Below are 23267 nucleotides of genomic sequence, written 5' to 3'. Positions count from 1 at the left end.
TGCACCCATGAGGCTGAGAGCTATGTGAATAGTACATTTATAGATCTTCAGCATTGCTAAAAGGAGACAAGATTTTCATCATGTACTCGTTAGAATTAGGACATGTATTTTTTTCTCTAAGTCTGCTTTATGATTTAATACAGAATGAGAAGTGAATGCTGATTGGTTGAGCTGCACGTTGCTTTCTTTTATATAGTTTGCAAGTCAATGGGACATACTGCATACAGGTATCGAACAAGCTGCCTTGTAACCATTTACTGTTGACAGCTGAGTGCTCCTACCCAACTAGCCCTTGTTTACAAGCCTTAGCAAGTATCTGGTACACTAGATGTAGTCTGCTATTAGTGAATCATTTATTAAATAACCTGAACTATGCTCATAATTACAATGGATACAGTTAAAGTTCATCATCTGGGCTCACAGTGAGGTGCATTTGTGTGTGCCAGAAACTACATACAAGTACTAAAGACCCTTTTTTTATGTACATTAAAGGGATTTGAATGTGCTGGTAGGGTCAGAGACACTAGAGACAATAAGCAACAGCTGGACAAGGACATGGATAGCAGTAAATAGAGGAGTGAGTAAGTTGATCTTAGGTTAAGATAAATGCTCAGCACAACATTATGGGTTGAAGGGCCTGTACTGTACTGTTCTGTTCTATGTGTTAGTTCTAGAAGGGGGTAAGAGGCAGCAGAATTTGGCTGTCTCTAACACCCTTCCTGATCTGAGTTTACCTGCCTGGTCTGATGATTAACTGATTTTGCTGCATCTCAAGATGTTTGTGATCCAACCAATCAACATCCTTTTCTTTCCATTTCATATAAAATGGGGCTATTTCTCCCAAGTCACTTTTGTATTCAACCAGGATTTACAAGATTAAAAGCTTCAACCTTCAGCCTCCTTTCAGAAATGTTTAGGTTCTCTACATCCAAACCTTTATAAATATGTTCATTTTGCTTGTTAAGTGTATGTGAGGACTGGACCTTTCCCAGCACACTAATGCCCCCCTGTATCTTTGAGAGATGGAATAGGAAAAATGCTGTATACAATGCAAAGAATTATGAAAGGCACTGCTCCTCTTTAGAAAATCATTTCACCAATATTTGCTACAATGGGGTTTTCACTGCTGTTAACTGTTGTTCATCAGTTTTATACAAGTGATTTGGATAAGAATATAGGAAGCAAGTTCACAGATGTTACCAAAAAATGATGGCATAGATAATCTTCTTTATTGTGCACTATGAGTACAATGGGATCATAATCAACTGGGCCAGTGGGCCAAGGAATGGCAAGTGAAGTTTCATGCAGATAAATGTGAGGTGTTGGATTTTGGTATGACAAACCAGGGCTGGTTTACACAATTAAAAGGTAGTACCCTGGGGACTGTTGTCTGTCAGAGAGATCCAGGGGTGCGGGCATATAGTTCCTTGAGAGTGATGTCATTGGTAAAATAGACAATGGAGAAGGTTTTGGCACACTTGTCTTCATTGGCCAGAGCATGGACCAATAGGAATCGGGACGTCATGTTATGGTTGGAGCATTGCATGCAATTCTGGTTGCCCTGCTGTAGGAAGGATGTTGTTAAACTGGAAAGGATGCAGGCCCAGAGGGTTTGGGTTGTGAGGAGAGGCTGGGAAGTTTTTCCCCTGGAGCATCAGAGGCTGTGGAGTGACCTTCCACAGGTTTATAAAATCAAGAGGGCATAGGTAAGGTGAATAGCCAAGGTCTTTTCCCCAGGATAGGTAGGTTTAGGGTGAGAGGAGAAAGATTTAAAAGGAACACAAGAGGCAATGTTTTCACACAGAGGATAGTGCATATATAGAATGAACTGCCAGAGGAAATAGTAGAAGTGAGTACAATTACAACATTTAAACATCTGGACAGGTACATGGATAGGATATGGGCCAAATGCAGGCAAATCGGACAAGTTCAGTTCAAGAATGGACGACTTAGGCTGAAGAGTTTGTTTCCACACTAAGTCTCTCTGACTCTCAATGCTGCTTGTTTAGCTGGCGGAGGAAGATTTGTTGCAGATTAGCAGCAGAGGATGTGTACAGAGCGAGATTCAGTCAGCTAGGAGAAAGTGAGGACTGCAGATGCTGGAGATCAGAGCTGAAAATGTGTTGCTGGAAAAGCGCAGCAGGCCAGGCAGCATCCAAGGAGCAGGAGAGTCGAAGTTTCGGGCATGAGCCCTTCGTCAGGAATGAGGAGGGTGTGCCAAGCAGGCTAAGATAAAAGGTAGGGGGGAGGGGCGTTGGATTCAGTCAGCAACAAGTAGCTGATCAGTTTGTAAAGTGGTGACCAGTTGTGGATGACAGAGGCCTCCTGCCTATCAACAACTGTGTTGGATCCTAGGTCAACAATGGCTTCTGGGTGATAACAGGATTACTTGAAGATTTTAGACTTCTTTCTCTCAGCAGTTAAAAAGTACCTAAAACCTGAAGAAAGCTGTAAAATCAGTAACTGAGAGACTTTGTAGTTTGAGAACCAGTCACTCTGTAATTGCTGCATAGAAGTGAAAAGGACCTAGGGTAGATTGATCAGTGAAGAGCAAATCCTGATGAGCTAAAGGATCATCTCAGTGAAATCTGTGACAGGGCTCTACCTGCTCTACCTGTTTTGCTCTCTATTCATAACACCAAAACATTGTCTATGTGTGGGGGTGGGGGGCAGTTTTATAGAGAAGGTTAGAGGTTTAGCTACTGGAGTTATATGTTGACAGTTCATAAATATTTACCTGTAGCTAGAATTTATTTATTTGTCATAAAGAATAATTCTTGTTAAGTATAGAAACCTGGTCTGTGTTTTCTGTTAACCTGGATCAAAAAGGACAGGTAAAACAAGGGATTTTGCAAATTTTAATGACATTTTTAACTAGTGTGGTGACTCTAGGGACAGTGGGGCTGGATTTCCGGTGTTGCTAGGCAAAAGTGAGGACTGCAGATGCTGGAAACCAGATTTGAAATCAGAGTGGTGCTGGAAAAGCACAGCAGGTCAGGCAGCATCCGAGGAGCAGGAAAATCAACATTTCAGGCAAAAACCCTTCTGGTGTTGCTAACCCAGTGAATCATGACAAGAGGGGGACTGTTCTTTTTGACTTGTCTGGTAATTAACTATACAACCAGCTAGTAAATGAGTCTGCTGAATACATCCAAATAGTATTCAGTTTTGATTACAGATGAGAATGATGGTTTACCTGGGGAGTGCAGTCAGAGTGACTCAGCAGCACAAGGGGGTACAGGGAAGTACTGGAAGAGTCTTGAGCTAGGTTGGTGGAAAGCAAGTTACGTAAAATTCACTAGAAAATTAGGAAGTAGAACCTCAAAGACAATATTTCCAGGTTATTCTTAGCAGCACACAGAATGAGTGTAAAAATAAGATAACAAAAATGAATATGACAGTGGTTGCAAAGGCGGTGCAAGAGTGAGGACTTTAGATTCATAGAGACGTACAGCATGGAAACAGACCCTTCAGTCCAACCCGTCCATGCTGACCAGATATCCCAACCCAATCTAGTCCCACCTACCAGCACCCAGCCCATATCCCTCCAAACCCTTCCTATTCATATACCCATCCAAATGCCTCTTAAATGTTGCAATTGTACCAGCCTACACCACATCCTCTGGCAGCTCATTCCCATACACGTACCACCCTCTGCGTGAAAAAGTTGCCCCTTAGGTCTCTTTTATACTTTTCCCCTCTCACCCTAAACCTATGCCCTCTTGTTCTGGACTCCCCGACCCCAGGGAAAAGACTTTGTCTATTTATCCTATCCATGCCTCTCATAATTTTGTAAATCTCTATAAGGTCATCCCTCAGCCTCCGACGCTCCAGGGTAAACAGCTCCAGCCTGTTCAGCCTCTCCCTGTAGCTCAGATCCTCCAATCCTGACAACATCCTTGTAAATCTTTTCTGAACCCTTTCAAATTTCACAACATCTTTCCGATAGGAAGGAAACCAGAATTGCATGCAATATTCCGAAAGTCCAACACAGAACCTTGTGGCACTCCACTGGTCACAGGCCTCCAGTCTGAAAAACAACCCTCCACCACCCTCTGTCTTCTACCTTTGAGCCAGTTCTGTATCCAAATGGCTAGTTCTCCCTGTATTCCATGAGATCTAACCTTGCTAATCAGTCTCCCATGGGGAACCTTGTCGAACGCCTTACTGAAGTCCATATAGATCACATCTACTGCTCTGCCCTCAATCTTCTTTGTTACTTCTTCAAAAAAACTCAATCAAGTTTAAAATCACACAACGCCAAGTTATAGTCCAACAGGTTTAATTGGAAGCACACTAGCTTTTGAAGCGATGCTCCTTCATCAGGTGATAGTGGAGGGCTCGATCGTAACACAGAATTTATAGCAAATATTTACAGTGTGATGTAACTGAAATTATACATTGAAAAATTGATTGTCTGTTAAGCCTTTCATCTGTTAGAATCGTGATACTATCACTGTATTCTAACACATGAAAGGCTTAACAGACAATCAGTTTTTCAATGTATAATTTCAATATTTGCTGTAAATATTTGCTATAAATTCTGTGTTACGATCGAGCCCTCCACTATCACCTGATGAAGGAGCGTCGCTCCGAAAGCTAGTGTGCTTCCAATTAAACCTGTTGGACTATAACCTGGCGTTGTGTGATTTTTAACTTTGTATACCCCAGTCCAACACCAGCATCTCCAAATCAATCAAGTTTGTGAGACATGATTTCCCACGCACAAAGCCATGATGACTATCCCGAATCAGTCCTTGCTTTTCCAAAGACATGTACATCCTATTCCTCAGGATTCCCTCCAACAACTTGCCAACCACCGAGGTCAGGCTCACCGGTCTATAGTTCCCTGGCTTGTCTTGACCGCCCTTCTTAAACAGTGGCACCACGTTTGCCAACCTCCATCTTCCCTCACCTCACCTGTGACTATCAATGATACAAAAATCTCAGCAAGAGGCCCAGCAATCACTTCTCTAGCTTCCCACAGAGTTCTTGGGTACACCTGATCAGGTCCTGGGGATGTATCCACCTTTAACCGTTTCAAGACATCCAGCACTTCCTCCTCTGTAATCTGGACATTTTGCAAGATGTCACCATCTATTTCATGGGACATTGGAACCAGCTCTGGAGAATATGGGATCTGTACAGGTCAGGTGGTTTGCTCCTGAACAAAAGACTGGAGTGAGTTCCCTGTGGGGCATTTTAGGGGAGGGCAAGGTATGGAAATTGGAGGTAATATCAGAAGGTGCAGAAAATAGGAGAAAAGGAGAGCTAGTTAGCACTAGAGGAGCGAACAAAAAGTTAACAGATTGTGTCAGTGTAAGTGACAAAGTAATGTAGTCTAAATGGTTAATGTGCCTGTAATGTGAATGCACTGAGTGTGGTAAATGAAATTAGGAAGTTGAAGATGCAGATTGCCATATGGAATTATAATATCGTGAGCAAAACTGAGACCTCAAGGCTCAAGGCAGGTCAGAGCTGGATGTCAAATGTTCTTAGATACCAAGTGCTCGAAAGATGAGAAGCGTTCAAAAGATGGATTGGTTATAGACCAAAGAAAATTGCAATCTACAGAAAGAGGATGACCCAGAGGGGTCAAGGACAGAATTGATTTAGCTAGATCTGAGGAATCAAAATGGTACTGTTGCGTTGCTGGAAGTAATGTAGACACCACAAACTAGTGGAGAGGATACAGAAGAAAATATTAGCAAGAAAATTAGAGGGATCCAATAATTAGTAGTTATAATGGGGACATTTGTTTATCTGAATATACACTGGGATAGTAACAGCAGAACAGTCAGAAAGGAGCAAGACTTCCTAGAGTATATTCAGGAGAATTTCCGACTATGAGAAAAGGAGACACTTCTACATCTGACTCTTGGGAATGAGGTGGAGGAAGGAGAAGTGTTATTAGGAGAGCATTTGGAGGATAGTGATCACTGTGTCATAGGTTTTAGGAGGACTATGTAAAAGCATAATGAACAATAAGAATTAATTGGGGAAATATAATTTGAAAGGGGTGCAAATAGACCTGGGAGAATTAGAGAAAAAGGCTGGTGTAATAAAACATTGTTGAAAACAGCTACCATCAACGATTGGATGATTTGTGCACTGTCTCGTATATTCCCCTAAAAACTTTCTACAGGTCAAGGAGGAGAAATTATGTTGAAGAATAAAAGGTGTGTTTATGGCAGATGGCAAGTAGAAATTACAACTGTGAATATTGATGCTTCAGGTGGGATAGAGAGGGAGGTAAAAGGGGTGGAGGAGTTGTATGGCTGGTCAAAAAAAATCATAGCTGTGCTGAAGGAGAGCACTATGGAGGACTCGATCAGTGAGGCATTATGGACAGAGCTCAGAAATAGAAAGGGTGCAGTAACAATGTTGGGGCTGTACTATAGACCTCCTGACAGTGAATGTGAGTTAGAGGTACAAATATATAGAGAGATCATAAAAAGGTGTAGGAGCAACAGGCGGATGGTGATAGGAGATATTAATTTTCCCAACATTGACTGGGATTCACTTAGTGTTAGAGGATTGGATGGAGCAGAATTTGTAAGGAGCATCCAGGAGAGTTTTCTAGAACAGTATGTAAGTAGTCCAACTTAGAAAGGGGCCACCTGATGTTAGAAAATGAGCCTGGCCAGGTGGCTGAAGTTTCAGTGCGGGATTACTTTGGGAATAGTGATCACAATTCCATAAATTTTAGGATACACATGGACAAAGATGAGAGTGGTCCTAAAGGAAGAGCTAAACTGGGGGAAGGCCAACTATACCAAAATTCGGCAGGTGCTGGGGAATGTAGATTGAGAACAGCTGTTTGAAGGTAAATCCACATTTGATATGTGGGAGGTTTTGAAAGAGGGGTTGATTAAAGTGTAGAACAGACCGTCCATGTGAAAATGAGGGATAGAAATGGTAAGGTTAGGGAGCCACGGATGACGGGTGAAATTGTGAGACTAGCTAAGAGGAAAAAGGATGCGGACATAAGGTCTAAGCGACTGAAGTCAGACAAAGCTTTAGAAGAATATCGGGAATGTAGGACCAATCTGAAATGAGGAATTAAGAGGGCTAAAAGAGGTCATGAGATATCCTTAGTGAGCAGGGTTAAGAAAAACGCCAAAGCCTTTTATTCATATATAAGGAACAAGAGGGTAACGAGGGAAAGGGTCGACCCACTCAAGGACAAAGAAGGAAAGATATGCGTGAAGTCAGAGAAAATGGGTAAGATTCTTAATGAGTACTTTGCATCATTTTTCACTGAGGAGAGGAAGATAGCAGATGTTGAGGTTAGGGACAGATCTTTGATTACTCTAGGTCAAGTTGGTATAAGGAAGGAGGACGTGTTGTGTATTCTAAAAGTATTAAAGTGGAAAGGTCCCCTGGACCGGATGGGATCTATTGCAGGTTACTGGGGGAAAGAGCTGGGGCTTTAACAGATATCTTTGCAGCATCCTTGAAAACGGGGGAGTTCCTTGAGGACTGGAGAATTGCTAATATTGTCCCCTTGTTTAAGGAGGATAGCAGGGATAATCCAGGTAATTATAGACCTGTGAGCTTGATGTCAGTGGTAGGGAAGCTACTGGAGAAGATACTAAGGGATAGGATATATATCCATTTGGAAGAAAATGGGTTGATCAGTGACAGGCAGCATGGTTTTGTGCAGGGAACGTCATGTCTTACAAACCTAATAGAATTCTTTGACGAGGTGACAAAGTTGATTGATGAGGGAAAGGGTGTAGATGTCATATACATGGACTATAGTAAGGCATTTGATATGGTTCCCCATGGTAGGCTGATGAAGAAGGTGAAGTCACATGGGATCCAGGGTGTTCTAGCTAGTTGGATAGAGAACTGGTTGGGCAACCGGAGACAGAGTAGTAGTGGAAGGGAATTTCTCAAAATGGAGAATTGTGACCAGTGGTGTTCTACAAGAATCTGTGTTGGGACCACTGTTGTTTGTGATATACATAAATGATTTAGAGGAAGGTGTAGGTTGCCTCATTAGCAAGTTTGCAAATGACAGTAAGATTAGTAGAGTAGCAGAGAGTGAAGGGGACTGTCAGAGAATACAGCAGAATATAGATCAATTGGAGAGTTGGACAGAGAAATAGCAGATGGAGTTCAATCCAGACAAATGTGAGGTAACGCATTTTGGAAGATTCCAGAGCAAACTATATAGTAAATGGAAAAGTCCTGGTGAAAATTAATGTACAGAAAGATCTGGGTGTTCAGGTCCATTGTTCCCTGAAGGTGGCTACTCAGGTCAATAGAGTGGTCAAGAAGACAAATGGCATGCTTTCCTTCATTGGACTGGGTATTAAGTACGAGAGTTGGCTGGTCATGTTACAATTGTATAAGACTTTGGTTTGGCCACATTTGGAATACTGCATGCAGTTCTGGTTGCCACATTACCAAAAGGATACGGATGCTTTGGAGAGGATGCAGAGGAGGTTCACCAGGATGTTGCCTGGTATGGAGAGTGCTAGCTATGAAGAGTTGTTGAGTAGATTAGGATTGTTTTCATTCAAAAGATGGTAGTTGAGGGGGATCTGATTGAGAGGTGTAGACAGGCTGGATAGCAAGAAACTTTTTTCCCCCCCCCCCCAAGAGTGGTGGACTCGATTACTAGGGGTCATGAGTTCAAAGTGAGAGGGGAAAAGTTTAGGGGCAATATACATGGAAAGTTCTTCACGGAGAGAGTGGTGGGTGCCTGGAATGCATTGCCAGCAGAGGTGGCAAGGGCTGGAACGATAACATTATTTAAGATGCATCTAGACAGATACATGAATGGGCAGGGAGCAAAGGGATACAGACCCTTAGAAAATAGGCAGCAGATTTAAATAGGGGATCTGGATTGGTGCAAGCTTGGAGGTACAGTTCTGGCACTGTAATGTTCTTTGTTCTTGAACTTGGCTGAAGGTTCAGAGGAACAATACAAAAGCAATAAGGAAGGCAAATAGTGAGTATGAAAAGAGACTGGCAAATAACAAAAATCCTAATTATGTGCAACATTGGGATAGTAACAGGCTGTTAAGAGGAGGGGTAGGGCCCATGGGGAACCCTAGGAGAAGCTACTGCTGATAGCCTATAGAACCTCACGGATGTCCAGTCTTGAGTTGTTTGTTCTGTTCAGATGCTTTGTCATTGCCATTACCACACTGGCAATGCCCACTAGGAGATAGTGACGACTGCAGATGCTGGAGAAGTCAGTGTTGATGAAGTATGGAGCTGGAAAAAGCACAGCAGGTCAGGTAGCATCTGACTAGCAAGACAGGCGATGTTTCAGGCAAAACCCTTCATCAGGACCGGGGCACACTACCCTGGCAGCTGCCAGAATCCCTTTATCATGGGGCACTTCCACTCACCTAACCTTGTTCTGTTCAAAGTCCATCCCATTAGCATGCTGACTGAATAACAAAACACAATGGATATTGTTATTTTGTTATTATTGATGTTGCCCAATTAAAATTCATGAGAAGTTTTTGGCAAGGTTCCCTTACTATCTTTGATTTAAGCAGAACGGGTGGAATCTTACCACGGCCTGTGATGAGAAACAGATGAGAATTTTAGTGAGGGCTTCCTCTTAGTGCTTTCTTGCTTAGCACCGACATGCATGCTCACACTATCCATTCATTGCCACATCATGTTGTTAGTGTATAGATGCTTCAGCCACTGCCAAAGGCTAGCAGTACAGTCATATTGATGCACTCTTTAGCTCAGACACACTGAAGGGCTACTTGTCACGCTTGTCATAAAGAATTACCTTGGGCAGGTGGGTATCTCTATGAACAATACACCAGGATATCAATCTAAAATCTACAACCAACTACACAGTTAATCAGTAAAGTTAAAGGTAGCATCAAATTAAAAGAAAAAGCATACAACATGGCAAAGATTAGTGGTAAGCCAGAGGACTTTTAAAACATAACAGAAGATTACCAAAAAAAAAAGGAAAGCAAACTTGAAAGTAATATCAAGGCAGACAGCAAGAGCCTCTTTAAATACATAGAAAGGAAGACAGAGGTCAAAAGGCGTGTTGAATAAGCACTGCAGCCTCACAGTGCCAGGTACCCGGATTCAATTTGTGCCCCGAATGAGTGTCTGTCTGGGGTTTGCACATTCTCCCCATGTCTGCGTGGGTTTCCTCCGGGTGCTCCAGTTTCCTCCCACAGTCCAAAGATGTGCTAGTCAGATAAATTGGCTATGCTAAATTGCTCATAGTGTTAGATGCGTTAATCAGGAGTAGGGAAATAGGTCTGGGTGGGTTACTCTTCGGAGGGTCGGTGTGGACCTGTTGGGCCGAAGGGCCTGTTTCCATATTATAGGGAATCTAATAAAAAAAAGGGGGCAAAAGGAGGAGTGACAATAAACACCAAGACAATCACTCATGGGGAACAAGTACTAATGGAGATAAAGGCACTAAGTTCACTGGACCTGATGGGAGCATCCTAAAATATGAAAGGAAGCATCTGCAGAGATGATGGATGTAACCTACCAAGAATCTATAGATTCTGGGAAAGTCTATGCTACTGGGTTCTTCCAGGGAACAATGTTGGCCTGTGTTGGATCTCTTAGTCGTGCGATTATAAGTATATCAGGACAGTGATTGACACCATCTGTGTAAGATTATACCCTGGTTCATTTCATTCATCACGATAAGTGTTGCAGCCTGAGCAGTAGGATTCAGAAATAAATATGGCTTGCACTGGTGTACAGGTGCCATCAATCATATGTACATGTGGCACCTGAGACGATCGTATTACAACACAGTGGAACTCATTAACAGCAAGGGCTTCCATTCACCTAACCTTCAGATGATTAGTCACTGCCATTACCACACTGACAATGCCCACTAGGAGATAGTGACGACTTCAGATGCTGGAGAAGTCAGTGTCGGTGAAGTATGGAACTGGAAAAAGCACAGCAGGTCAGGTAGCATCTGACTAGCAAGACAGGCGATGTTTCAGGCAAAACCCTTCATCAGGACCGGAGCGTACTACCCTAGCAGCTGCCAGAATTCCTTTATCATGGGGCACTCCCATGTACCTGGCAGATTTTGAGGGTCCAGGTGCCTTATAAAGCTGATTACTGTGGGCAATGGATACTCACAGCAAAAATTGCTTATGATTCTATTATGTAACCCACTGATTGAAGCAGGACACAATATCATACTGCCTATGCTTTTCTGTCAGGGCTATGTAGGAGCAGTCAGCTGTGTTACTGAATGTGGTTCTGCTGCTAGGACCAGTCTGGGAGGCCTTCCAGTATGGTTTACTGTGCCCTGCACAATTGGAGCAGGCAATTTGATGGATGCTGAAGAATTGGGAGAGCAGGAGCAGTCTTCTGAGGAGGTGGAGGAGGACACGGACATTGCAGGACAAGCTGTCCTTGAACATAACAGAGTTCATGCGCATCATGTGCTAAATACCAGAAAGGAATAATCCCTGGTTCCAATGGACGAGAGTGGAAGGCAGCAGAATATTACAGATTATAAAACAGTCACCTGTCATGAGGTCAGGGTTTGCTTTGCATTGTGGAGTCAAATTGCAACCTTTATTCGAAGACCAATATAGGACCATCACATACGGGCAAAGGACAAGATGTGGGTACCCAGTGGGCACTGAGGACAGGGTAACGGTAGCCCAAAGAAAGTATTTAGATGGGACGTAGCTAGAGACAGGTAATGGTGGGGTACGAGGTGAGTGTCAGATGTGAGCAATATGACTTTGTTGGGTCATGGCATTGCTGGTGAGATTGACAATGCTTGTCTAGTTGTACAGTAGCCCGGCAATGATGACACGGTCACAAGGGATGCTAATCTTTTGTCAAATATCTGCTAAGTGGCAAATGGTAAGATGGTTATACAATCACAGGTGAGGAATGCCAAAGGACTGGGTAAGTAGTTAATGAGTTGAGTTTGGCTAGATATGGGAATAAACCTCACTAGGTCTCGTAGAGACAATCTTCAGAAAAAGACTCAACTCAACCCAACCCACTCCTAGCCAAAAAAATTAAGAGTCAGCATAATGTATGGGCTATCTCTTCAAACAAAATGTGCAATTCAAAATATATTGCCAATTCTGCACAATGAATATACTTTACCATTTATAAATTTATTCAATAATATGGAAAGAATTAGCAAGTTTGAAGGGAACCGATTTTTGAATTGTGAAATTTGTGCTGTAATTTTAAGGCACGTTAAAACTCCAGCAGTAATTTTGTCCTAGTTGAGAAGGTGACTATTTCCCTTTAATTTCAAAGTGATCTTTTTAATGAGATAGCTATTCTGAGGTTGATAAGAGGAACTTTTCATTATGTTTTCCTTGAACAGGATAATAGTTTTTAATTACTATAGTCGACTGATGCAGCTCGTGAGGTTTTAGCAAAGCTGTATGATTCAGGTTAGAATGACTACAGTCTATTCTGTTTCATCAGTTTGAGAATATGCATCCTGCAAGATCTAACTACTAAATATGTTTTGCAATTCATATACATTTCATGATTTCGAATGAGAGAAATGTGTTTTCTGTGTTGCATGTATTAAAATGGCTGATTTTGCTAAAACTACCTGTGATGGCTTCTGATTTAATTAGAAATCTTTCTGCATCACATAATTGTTAATATTGTTATAGGAACTCTGGATATCTTCAGTGCAAATGCATTTCTTTTTCAAAGAAATTAAAGATAGTCAGGCCATTTCTGTGACTTTGTTTTGTGCAAATTCCTTATGGTTGTACAATATATCACCTGAGCAATATTGAGAAAATCTCTTTCTTTCCCAGAAAACTAAACAGCTCAATCAATAGGCTTTTTAGAATATAAAATATTTAGAATATCCACTAAAAAGATTCAGTGTTACAGTTATATACTTACTTTTGGATATTATTGAATTTGTGTACAGATTTGTTTGTTTAGGCCTGGGTGAATTCGCCATAATTTGTATTTATTCAATGTAAAGTATCATTTCATTATATACATTTGCAGAGCCAAATGATGAAATCTGAGTTACGTGACTTGCACATGACCAGGACTGAACTGTGTGAATTTCATGCACATGTCCCATAAGTGTGTTGTTAAGGTTCGCAAGCTAGATGAACAAGAAAAATTTCAGTATGACTAAAATGCTACTTCATTGTTCTGACAACCCAAAATTAGGTGGAACGGTAGATTGCTGGAGGGATACAAACAGTTTACAGAGAGCTATTAATAGGTTAAGTAAGTGGGAAAATGGAGTTTAACTTGGGAAAAATTGTTCGTTTTGGAATGGAGAACAAACAAGCAGAATATCATTTAAATTGAGAAAAACTGTAACACAAAGAGCCTTCTGCATGATAAAACGGAAAGCTAGCGTACAGATGCTGCAGGTAGTCATGAAGACTAATGTCATGTCGGTCCTTATTTCAGGGGGATTGAGTATAAAAGGAAGGAAGACTTACTGCAACTGTACAAAATGCTGGTGAGACCACATCTGGAGCACTGAGCAATTTTGGTTCCCTTAATTTAAGGAAAAACATTGTTCCATTGGAAACAATTCAGAGACATTTCACTGGGATGATTTCTGCCATGGAGAAATTGTCATGTTAGCAAAGGCTAAACAAATTGGGACTCAACTCACTGGAGTTGAGAAGACTGAGAGGTGATCTCATTGAAACGTATAGGATTCTTCAGGGGATTGACAGGGTAAATGCTGAGAGGATGTTTCCTCCTCATAGGGAAGTCTAAGACGAGATGGCACAATCTCAGAAAAAAAAAAGAGGGCACCAATTTAAGAATGAGATGAGGAGGAATTTCTTCTCTCTCAAAGTTGAGAATCCTTGGAACTCCTTGCCACGGAGAGCTGAGGGAGCAGAATCCTTGTGTATATTTAAGGCTGAGGTAGATTCTTGATCAGTAGAGGAATTAAGGATTCTGGGTAAAGGGCAGGAAAGTGAATGTGAGCCACATTCCGATTGAAAGGGTAGCAGGCTTGAAGTACCATTGACCTGCTCCTGTTGCTATTTATTATGGTATGACCTTACATTTACTGGGTCGTTTCAGGAGATCTGGGGACTAGGATTTTACTGGCATACAGCAAATCCTGGCAAGAGGGGCCACGTGGGCCAATAATGGGACTGCAGAGGAGATTTTACCAGCTGTAGCTAATTCAGATGGTAGGCCTAAAAGTCAAAGGATTATTAATTGGTTATAAGCTATTAAAGAGTTAATTTGCTCTACTGACCTGGGACTTGGTGGTGACGGAATCTTTGAGGTAACTTGCACACCAACAAGTCGCTTTGTGCAAAGCTGGGTTTTAAAAAGGGGTAAATTGGGATTAAATTGAGGTTGGAGTCCAAGGGGTATATTGGGGTTAGAGTCCCCAACAGCTAACCTGGGGTTTGAGTCCCCAACAGCTAACCTGGGGTTTGAGTCCCGCGGTTAAATGTGGATTAGAGTCTCAGGAGTGAATTGGAGTTTGAGTCATCTAGTGGTGAAATTTGAGGCTCAACAAAAAAAGGTTAGAATTTGGTACTTAAAATTATCGCCTTTGAGCCCCACACCTCTCCTCAGAAGTAATCTTAGATAACATCGCTTCACTGGGAAAAGGGGTAAAAAGTGGAGCCGGTCTACTCGGCCCCCGGCAGTAAAGTGCATTGACTGCTGGGGAAGGTTTGTCCAGGTTTTTGTGCTGTGAACTCGACTCTGCGAGTCTTTGTTCTGGGGCAAGAGAGTGGCTTGGACTGCGGTGCCGTGTGGTCCACTGCGAGGTCGTTCTCTTTTTAGGAGTGTAATTTCATCGAGAAGATGCAAAAAAAAGAGAAACGCTGAACTTAAGGTTGTACTAATACTTGGGTCAGAAAAAGAAGCTTCAAAGTACATTATGCCATGTTGAGACTATTTGATATTTAAACATGTTGGTTTGTTATAAAACTGGTTCAGAAAATCCTTTTAAGTAACTTTTTGCCTTATTTGAATCAGGATCTTAATTCAATGTGTTTTGTGGGCTATGTATTAAGGCACGTTTTGTTTTTATACTGAAATTGCACAACATTAGGTCCTTTCTTAAAGTTACAGACTTGTAACCTTAAACCAAATTGATTGAGGACCTTGAGCCCCTGATTTGTTTGAAATTTTACAATTTTTTAAAACAGGCATTGTATGTTTTAAAAATGATCGTGTCAGTGGTCATGCTTAAGCCAGATAAGAGTATTGTATTAGAATATCTTTGCAAAAAGAAGACTGCATTTTAATTTTGATGTTTTTTAAGAATTTAGAGAATATTAGAACTTGAGGCAGAGCTGTTTCAGTTCTGTTAATTATTGTCAAGTCTTCATTGGCGTCCTTCATATTGCACATTCAAAGAATGTTGATCTCTACCCAAGTTGCCACTGTATTTCCGACTTTTATTTGGGAAGTTTCATTTGGAGAACATATTTTAATGTATTCTGCATTGGTTTCCCATGAATATTTGAGATTTCAATCTGAACTGAAACTGCCTCTGAAATGGCTTAAAGCACAGAAACCATTTGTTGGTTTCTTGCTGTTTCAGATTCTTGAAATACTTTTTTTTTTAAGGTTCCCTACAATATGGAAACAAGTCCACACCAATCCTCCGAAAAATAACCCACCCAGACCCATTCCAGTACATTTACTCTTGACTAATGCACCTAACACTATGGACAATTTAGCATGGCCTGTTCACCTGGCCTGCACATCTTTGGATTGTGGGAGGAAACCAGAGCACCTGGAGAAACCCACTCAGACATGGGGAGAATATGCAAACTCCACACAGACAGTTGCCCAAAGTGGGAATTGAACCTGGCACTGTGAGGCAGCAGTGCTAATCACTGAGCCACCGTGTTCCTGATAGCTTTCACATTAGAAATATAGAGTCACAGAGACATACAACATGGAAACATACCATTCAGTCCAACTTGTCCATGCCAACCAGATATCCCAACCCAATCTAATCCCACCTGCCAGCACCCGGCTCATATCCCTCCAAACCCTTCCTGTTCATATATCCATCCAAATGCCTCTTAAATGTTGCAATTGCACAAGTCTCCACCGCTTCCTTTGGAAGCTCATTTCACACACGCACCACCCTGAAAAGGTTGTCCCTTAGATGTCTTCTATATCTTTCCCCTCTCACCTTAAACTTATGCCCTCTAATTCTGGATTCCATCACCCCAGGGAAGAGACTTATCTTATCCATGTCCCTCATGATTTTATAAACCTCAACAAGGTCACTCCCTCAGCCTCTGACACTCCAGGGAAAACAGCTCTAGCCTATCCAACCTCTCTCATAGCTCAAATCCTTTAAACCTGGCAACATCCTTGTAAATCTTTTCTTAAACCTTTCAAGTTTCTCTACATCCTTCCAACAGGAAGGAGACCAGAATTGCATGCAATATTCCAAAAGTGGCCAAACCAATGTTCTGTACAACCGCAACATAACATCCTAACTTTTGTAGTCAATAGTCTGATCAATAAAGGAAAGCATACCAAATGCCTTCTTCACTATCCTATCTACCTGCGACTCCACTTTCAAGGAGCTATGAACCTGCACTCCAAGGTCTCTTTGTTCAGCCACACACCTAAGGACCTTAGCATTAAGTGTATAAGTCCTGCTAAGATTTGCTTTCCCAAATGCAGCATCTCATATTTATCTACATTAAACTTCTCAGCCCATTGGCCCATCTGATCAAGATCCTGTTGTAACCCAAGGTTACCTTCTTCACTGGGTAAAAGCAAATTACTGCAGATGCTGGAATCTGAAACTAAAAGAGACAATGCTGGAAAATCTCAGCAGAACTGGCAGCATCTGTAAGGAGAGAAAAGTGCTGATGTTTCGAGTCTTACTGACCCTTTGTCAAAGCTTTGACAGAGGTAGTTGGTGTATCTTTGTCTTATGGGTGGAATGTAGGAGTTTACATGGCCATTTCCTTGTCCTTTAGGGATGATTTACATTTTCATCCAGAAATCAATAGGAAAAATACACAGTCTGAATTTGACTACTCCCCTATAGCTACAAAACAAAATTGCAACAGATTTTTGACCGTTAAGGGATGGTTTGCATTACATTGTTTGTGGAGATGAGGTGGTCACTGTGTTGTATCTTGAGTGACATGTGACCATGAAGGGATGGCAAAGGGTTGTCTTGACGGCAGTGCTAACTGTGATGTTGAGAGTTCGTATAAGGAAAGATTGTTTCCTTTGCTCAGAGACAGCTTTTGCCACAACCCCAGATGCTCTGTAAGGTGTGATAAAGGTTCCTCCAGAAAGCGTACACTGTACAGTGCATAACAAATTTGGTTGCTCATTCACAGACATTAGTGTGTTGTAGTTGCATCAAGTGTATTAAGAATCTCAAGAATAAAAGATCCTAACAGTTAGACAGGTTATTAGTAGACCTTCATGGATTTTGTAAAAAAGATAAAGCAGCACCAGAAAGGACCCTTGTGGGGCAGTGTTAGTGTCCCTATCCCTGAGCCAAGGGATATGGATTCAAGTCCCACCTGCTCCAGAAGTGTGTCCTAACAAGTCCTGAGCAGATTGGTTTGGAAGGAAGATACAAAGTAGACCTTGCTCTCAATGCCTGTAGAGAAAGATGGGCACCAGTTTTAGTTAGTCACTCCCCCCTCTTCCTATCTCTCCCTCACTCTTGATGGTTAACAGGCTTTGCCTATAAATATTAAAACAACAAAGAAGAATCAGTGATTTCGGTGGTGGGAAAGTCACTCAGTTGTGTGTGGTAGCACTTCGAGGAATAAAACCAAATAAAAACCAAAGGGTGTTTATAATTAGATCTGCAGGTTATACTTGTTGGTTTATAGTTAGATCTCCTGACAGTTGAAGATAATTAGATTAGATTCCCTACAACATGGAAATAGGCCCTTTGGCCCATCAATTCAATGCCAACCCTCTGGAAGAGTAATCCACCCAGACCCATTCTCCTACCTTTTATTTACCCCTGTACCTAACACTATGGGCAATTTAGCATGGCCAATTCACCTGATGTGCACATCTTTGGATTGTGGGAAGAGACTGGACCACCTGGAGGAAGCCCACACAGTCACGGGAAGAATGTGCAAATTCCACACAGACAGTCGCCCGAGGCAGGAATCGAACCCAGGTCCCTAACACTGTGAGGCAGCAGTGTTAACCATTGAGCCATCATGCCATCCACAATTTTTAAAATAACATAACTTAAAAAGGTGGTATGAAGGTAGTGTCCCTTTCTCTGAGTCAGGAGGCCTTGATTTGAGTCTCCCACTTGTGTGTCATAACATCTCTGAACACGTCGATTGTAAAAATTAAAGGGTGCTCTGCAATGCCCTTAATGGGTTTTGCATATAAATGAATCAATTGGAAAACACAGATGATTTCCTGGTGGTGGTTAATAGATGAAAAAAAACCTTAGGTGATTTGGTGATGAAGAAAGAAATGTTCAATTGTGTGTAAGAGCACTTCAGGATATGATAAAAGAATAAAAAGAAAACAAAGGTCATGTTTCTGAGGCAGAAATAGTTCCTCCAGGTAAGAAGCCTTTTCAATATGCCAGGGCCAGGCTGGTCAGCCCCACGTTTCAGATGATGGGAGTGCTCTAGAAGTGGTATTTCAATTGTGTGTGTTGGGGGAAGCCATAACCACTGGTGGGACTCTTTAGAACATAGTGCTTCGAGATGGATGACCTCTGTTGTTCCTTTCCAAAGAATCCCCTGTCTCTAGGCTTGTGGCTGCTTCAGAACCATCGAACCGGATCATCATATGAGAGAGTGCCATTTGAATATCAGTAAAATCCCAGTGTCATGGTAAAGTGGTCATTAATTGGGTTGCTGCCATCCCCTTCTTTGAGACTATCTCATGGCAACAGGAAGATATACGGCTTGCCTCCCCCTGCCTTCTGCTACTAATTTAGGACACACCCACTCTTGCTTCCTGGGTTGGTGAAATCCTGGCCCTAGTATTTGGTACAGAGGTAACATCCCTTCATGGAGCTGTACGTTTTCCAGTGTCAGCCAAACAAAATCACCAAATGTACAAATGAAGTATTATATGCACTGTCAGAAATGCAAATGCAACAATATGTTTGTACTCATTACACCATTCAGTATGATGGATTTAGATTCATGCAAATTAGGAAAAGTTTATGTAATAATAATATTCAATGTTGTAAAGATATGAATATAGAAGTACTAAATCAGATAAAATTATTTATGCACAGATAGAGCGAATTCTGCACAGTCTTCAAATTCTTCAGTTTGATCAGCAGGAGGGTGGTGGCCAACTTAAGAAAAGTTAAATTTTTATCAAACTTTCTTGTGGCCTTCGTTAGGTAGTCAAGGAAACTTGAAAGAGTATTCAATTCCTCCTGCCCACGCTGCTCAACTCTGGCCAGCTACAGATGACTCATCTGTCATCCTCACCGCATCAGAAACATCGATATCTGTGCTGGTTTTGAACATGTCATTCAAACTTGTCACCGTCTGATCCATTCTTAGTTAAATACTCCCTCACATGTTTAAATTATAGACAACACAATATTTAATCAATAAAACCATTTCTTACACAAATTGTGTATGTTTAGGTTTAAGTTCATTTAACTTCCTAGTTTTCCTGATTTTGCACCTGAACCCTTTAGAATACTGCACTTCAAGCTAAACAGTTTGCATCTAAATTATTCATATTTATCAACATGACAAAAAAATCAGGATCACATCTCCTCTCAATTATCTATAGCAAAACCTCAGGCTGTAAGTGTCATCACTTCGGAATGTGAAATCCCAAATCAGAATCCTATATAATGTATAATAAATCAACTACTCAAACTTTACTGTAAAAAAAGGCCTTTGTTTTAAAAATCAAATACTTCATCAGCCTTGATGTCAACTGCTTCATATTAATTGATTACAGATGAAAATAACAAAATTACATTTTCTCCATTTTCACTGGTATGCTTAAATCAACCTAGAGATTTCTGGAGCAGGTGGGATTTAAACTAGGCCTCCAGGGAGAGCCACTGCCAGGGCAACAAGAGACTCTGCTAAGTTTGATTCATCCTGTTTAAATACAAATTATCTTTAATAAACACATGTTGGTTGCAGCAGATATTTAGAATTTCATTTAAACTTTTTGAATGCATTAACGCCTGGTTTCATCAGAAAGTACATCATTCTAGAAATACATTTCGCTTATTCATCTTTAAAATAATTGAGACAAAGCATAATATTCTTGGTAAAAGCACTTCATTTCACTTCTGTAGGTGAGGAAATAGAACCATTTTACTGTTAATAGTCCAAGATAAGCAAATTATTAATTATTAATAATAATAATTTATTATTACCTTTCACTGCCTAGCCAGTTTGCAATTAAATAATTAATTTACTGTTAATTTCTTTAGTCTTAAATGTCTTTCATCTGTCCTTTGGATGATGGAATCAGAACTGTAGTCTAGTGTATCTGTTGTTATGGTTCAGGCAACCTTCAGAATCGTTTGCCACTGTTCAAACAGAGATGTTTATCAGTGTCTTGGCCAATATTCTTCTCTCACATAATATCAGCCTGATCATATGTCAGCTTCTTAAGATCTCGTAGATATTTGCTTGCATAATAGTAAATGAACTTCAAAATGTAGTTAAATGTTTAACAAACATATTTTTCACTCCACAAAGTGAGAATTATTTCTTAATCTTTAAAACATTATCAATCATGTCCTGAAATACCTTTAGTTTAAATTGATAGCTATCTGTCAATAGTAATTTGTCTGCTTCCTAATAGACTTCAAGTAAATTTGTCAAGCTGCCCTTTGGCTTTCAAAGCTAAATTGACTATTCTCTACAGACTCCATGACCTTAACATTTTTATTGGATTTTGTTAATAATTTCTTGAATGGTGTCCCCAGAAGAGATAAACTGATCATAATGATCCAAGTGTTCAAGGGTTTGATTATGAAGGGAGGTTGCATAAACTTGGCTTGTATGCCAGAATACAGAAGGCTGAGGGGTAATCTAATTGAGGTTTTTCAAATGTGAAAAGGATTTTAAATGGTATCTGTGGAAGGGACATTAAAAGACAAGGAAATACAACTTTAAAATCGCAGCTAAGCAATTTCAGGAGAAAAATCAGGCAGCATCTTTCTATATTAAAAGGTAGTAAAAATCTAAACTGCTCTGTCCCAAAAGACTGCACATGCTGGGACATCTAGAGCTTTCAAGAGTCTGATTAATTGCTCTTTGTTAGGTTAAGAGTATTAACTATAGAGCTAAGTCAACTCCATGGAGTTGAGGTAAAGATCAGCCATGATCTAATGGAATAACAGAAGAATTGAATGGTCTCCTTCTTTCCATTTGTATTTATAATTCCTTGATTTATATCTCATTTGAACTAAATGTTACTTCCAGTCCTTGGTTGGAACTCCCAAACATTAACTAAAGCAATTGGGCTTCTGTTTTCTTATTTCTCTTCCTGATGAACAACTTATGTTCGAAACATTGACGAACCTGCTCCTTGGACGCTGCCTGACCAGCTGTGCTTTTCCAGCACCAAATTCTTTTACTCTGTTTTCTTATACACAAAAAGAAATTGCTGGTAAAACTCAACAGGTCTGGCAGCATCTATGGAGACAAAGACAAGTTAACATTTCAAGTCCAGTGATTCTTCTCCATAAATGAGTTTTTCTTGCAATTTCTGTTTGTTTCTGATTTCCAGAATCCTTAGTTCTTTGATTTTTTTTTGTTTCTCTGTTTTCTTGTGGTCTTAAAAATAAACAGCTTCATTTCTGGGAATGATAATATAATTGACATCACTGTAAATTACCCTCAAATTATTCAGTTCTGGAAATGATGGTGATTTTATCTGTCATGAACTGGAGAATATAGCTTTGTGTAATGATTATTTACATTTAGGAACCATTTTTCAAACCTGCTTTAACACAGAATAAAGGATAAACTAGTTAGATATTTAGCAAACTATCTGCTGGTTCAGACAATTGGAGAAGATTGTGGGTCCGCACCCCCTATTGATATATTAAATCATGCAACACAACTAAATGTTATTCCTTACCAGCTATAAAGGAGCAGTAAGTCACAAATTAATTTCAGAACTATCAAATTGAGAATTTTGTATTGTGATACTGTTCTTGCTATAATTAAAGAAAAAATGACAGGAACATTTTGAACTCCCAACAGGGATCACTCAAATCTTATGAAAACTATTTATGTTCTTTTTAAATAATGATTTATATTAAAAATAGCAAACTTCAGATCAACATTTATGCATTAGACAGATTATCTGCTACCATTTGGCAATTAGCTCGAATACCAGTCAGTGAGTAGGTTACATCCCTTCCCCAAGCCATAATACACACTAGTACTTTCAATTACCATCTTTCGCTGGTTCATTATTTTAATCTGAGTGGCTTGGGGTTTTTTGGCTCAAGAATGACAGATATAGCAATATCTAATTGGTTCTATCTATCTTGATACGTTCACATTCATATCTAATGCTGCAATAAAAAGGAGATACATCTAATAGACATAGGAAGGCACTTTTGACAGGCTAGCCTCCTCAGCTGCCCACTCTAAAGGGTTCATTATCTCTGAGCAGTTCGACACTCTTTGTGCTCTGAAACAATAGTCTGCCCTCCAGATGTTTTGCTGCAAAACCACGCCTTTTCTCTCCCCACCCCAAATTCCAATGACATTGTCTGACAGTATCCATTGCAAAACAGGAAATTATCACAGAACGTAAAGCAAGCACTGAATTGTCAGTTTAATCGTCGCTTTAAAGTATCTGGATTGACTTTTGTACAAGAAAACACGTTTGCTTACAGAAAAATACATCCTCACTTACCGTTTTATGGAAAGGTTAAATCGGGCGTGTGGTTTAAACCATTCCGGATATTTTGTTGACCTAAAAGTCAGCTGCATGCATGCTTTGCTATTCCACCCGCAGCTCTCTTTGCTCTAGATGGTATTACAGGGAATCTGTTTGGCAGCTGCACAACTGGGTTTCTATATGACATCATGGGGGATTCAACCACTCCTTTCAGACAGTGGGGCTAACTCAACTTACTATGTACAATTCAATTCTCAACGCTGGACATGTCCAAAGGCGACAATGGTAGAACACTGTTTTGATTTGTTTTGTCTCTTTTCACAGCTTCGCAGTCACGTATTTATACCAAAGGACTTTTTTTTTTACACACACTTACAAATATTCGCCGTCTTCCCTTAATGGCATCGGCCGTGTGAAATCTCTTCTACTTTGTTGGGAGAATAGGAGAT

General features: G+C 40.6%; 1 protein-coding gene across 3 annotated transcripts in view; it reads right to left on the bottom strand.

Annotated features, from left to right (window-relative positions):
• pkia (cAMP-dependent protein kinase inhibitor alpha) overlaps window positions 1-22940 on the bottom strand; it is a 134580-nt gene extending 111640 nt beyond the window's left edge. For all 3 annotated transcript variants that reach the window (XM_060824146.1, XM_060824145.1, XM_060824148.1), the window contains exon 1: window positions 22834-22940. The gene's annotated coding sequence lies outside the window, so the exon portion shown is untranslated. The remainder of the gene's footprint in view (window positions 1-22833) is intronic.
• Window positions 22941-23267: the final 327 nt, after the last annotated feature.

The sequence above is a fragment of the Hemiscyllium ocellatum genome, chromosome 4 (genome assembly GCF_020745735.1).
Source record: "Hemiscyllium ocellatum isolate sHemOce1 chromosome 4, sHemOce1.pat.X.cur, whole genome shotgun sequence".
Classification (NCBI taxonomy): Eukaryota; Metazoa; Chordata; class Chondrichthyes; order Orectolobiformes; family Hemiscylliidae; genus Hemiscyllium; species Hemiscyllium ocellatum.
Note: the sequence above shows the minus strand (reverse complement) of the source record. Positions and strands in the feature narration are given on the sequence as shown.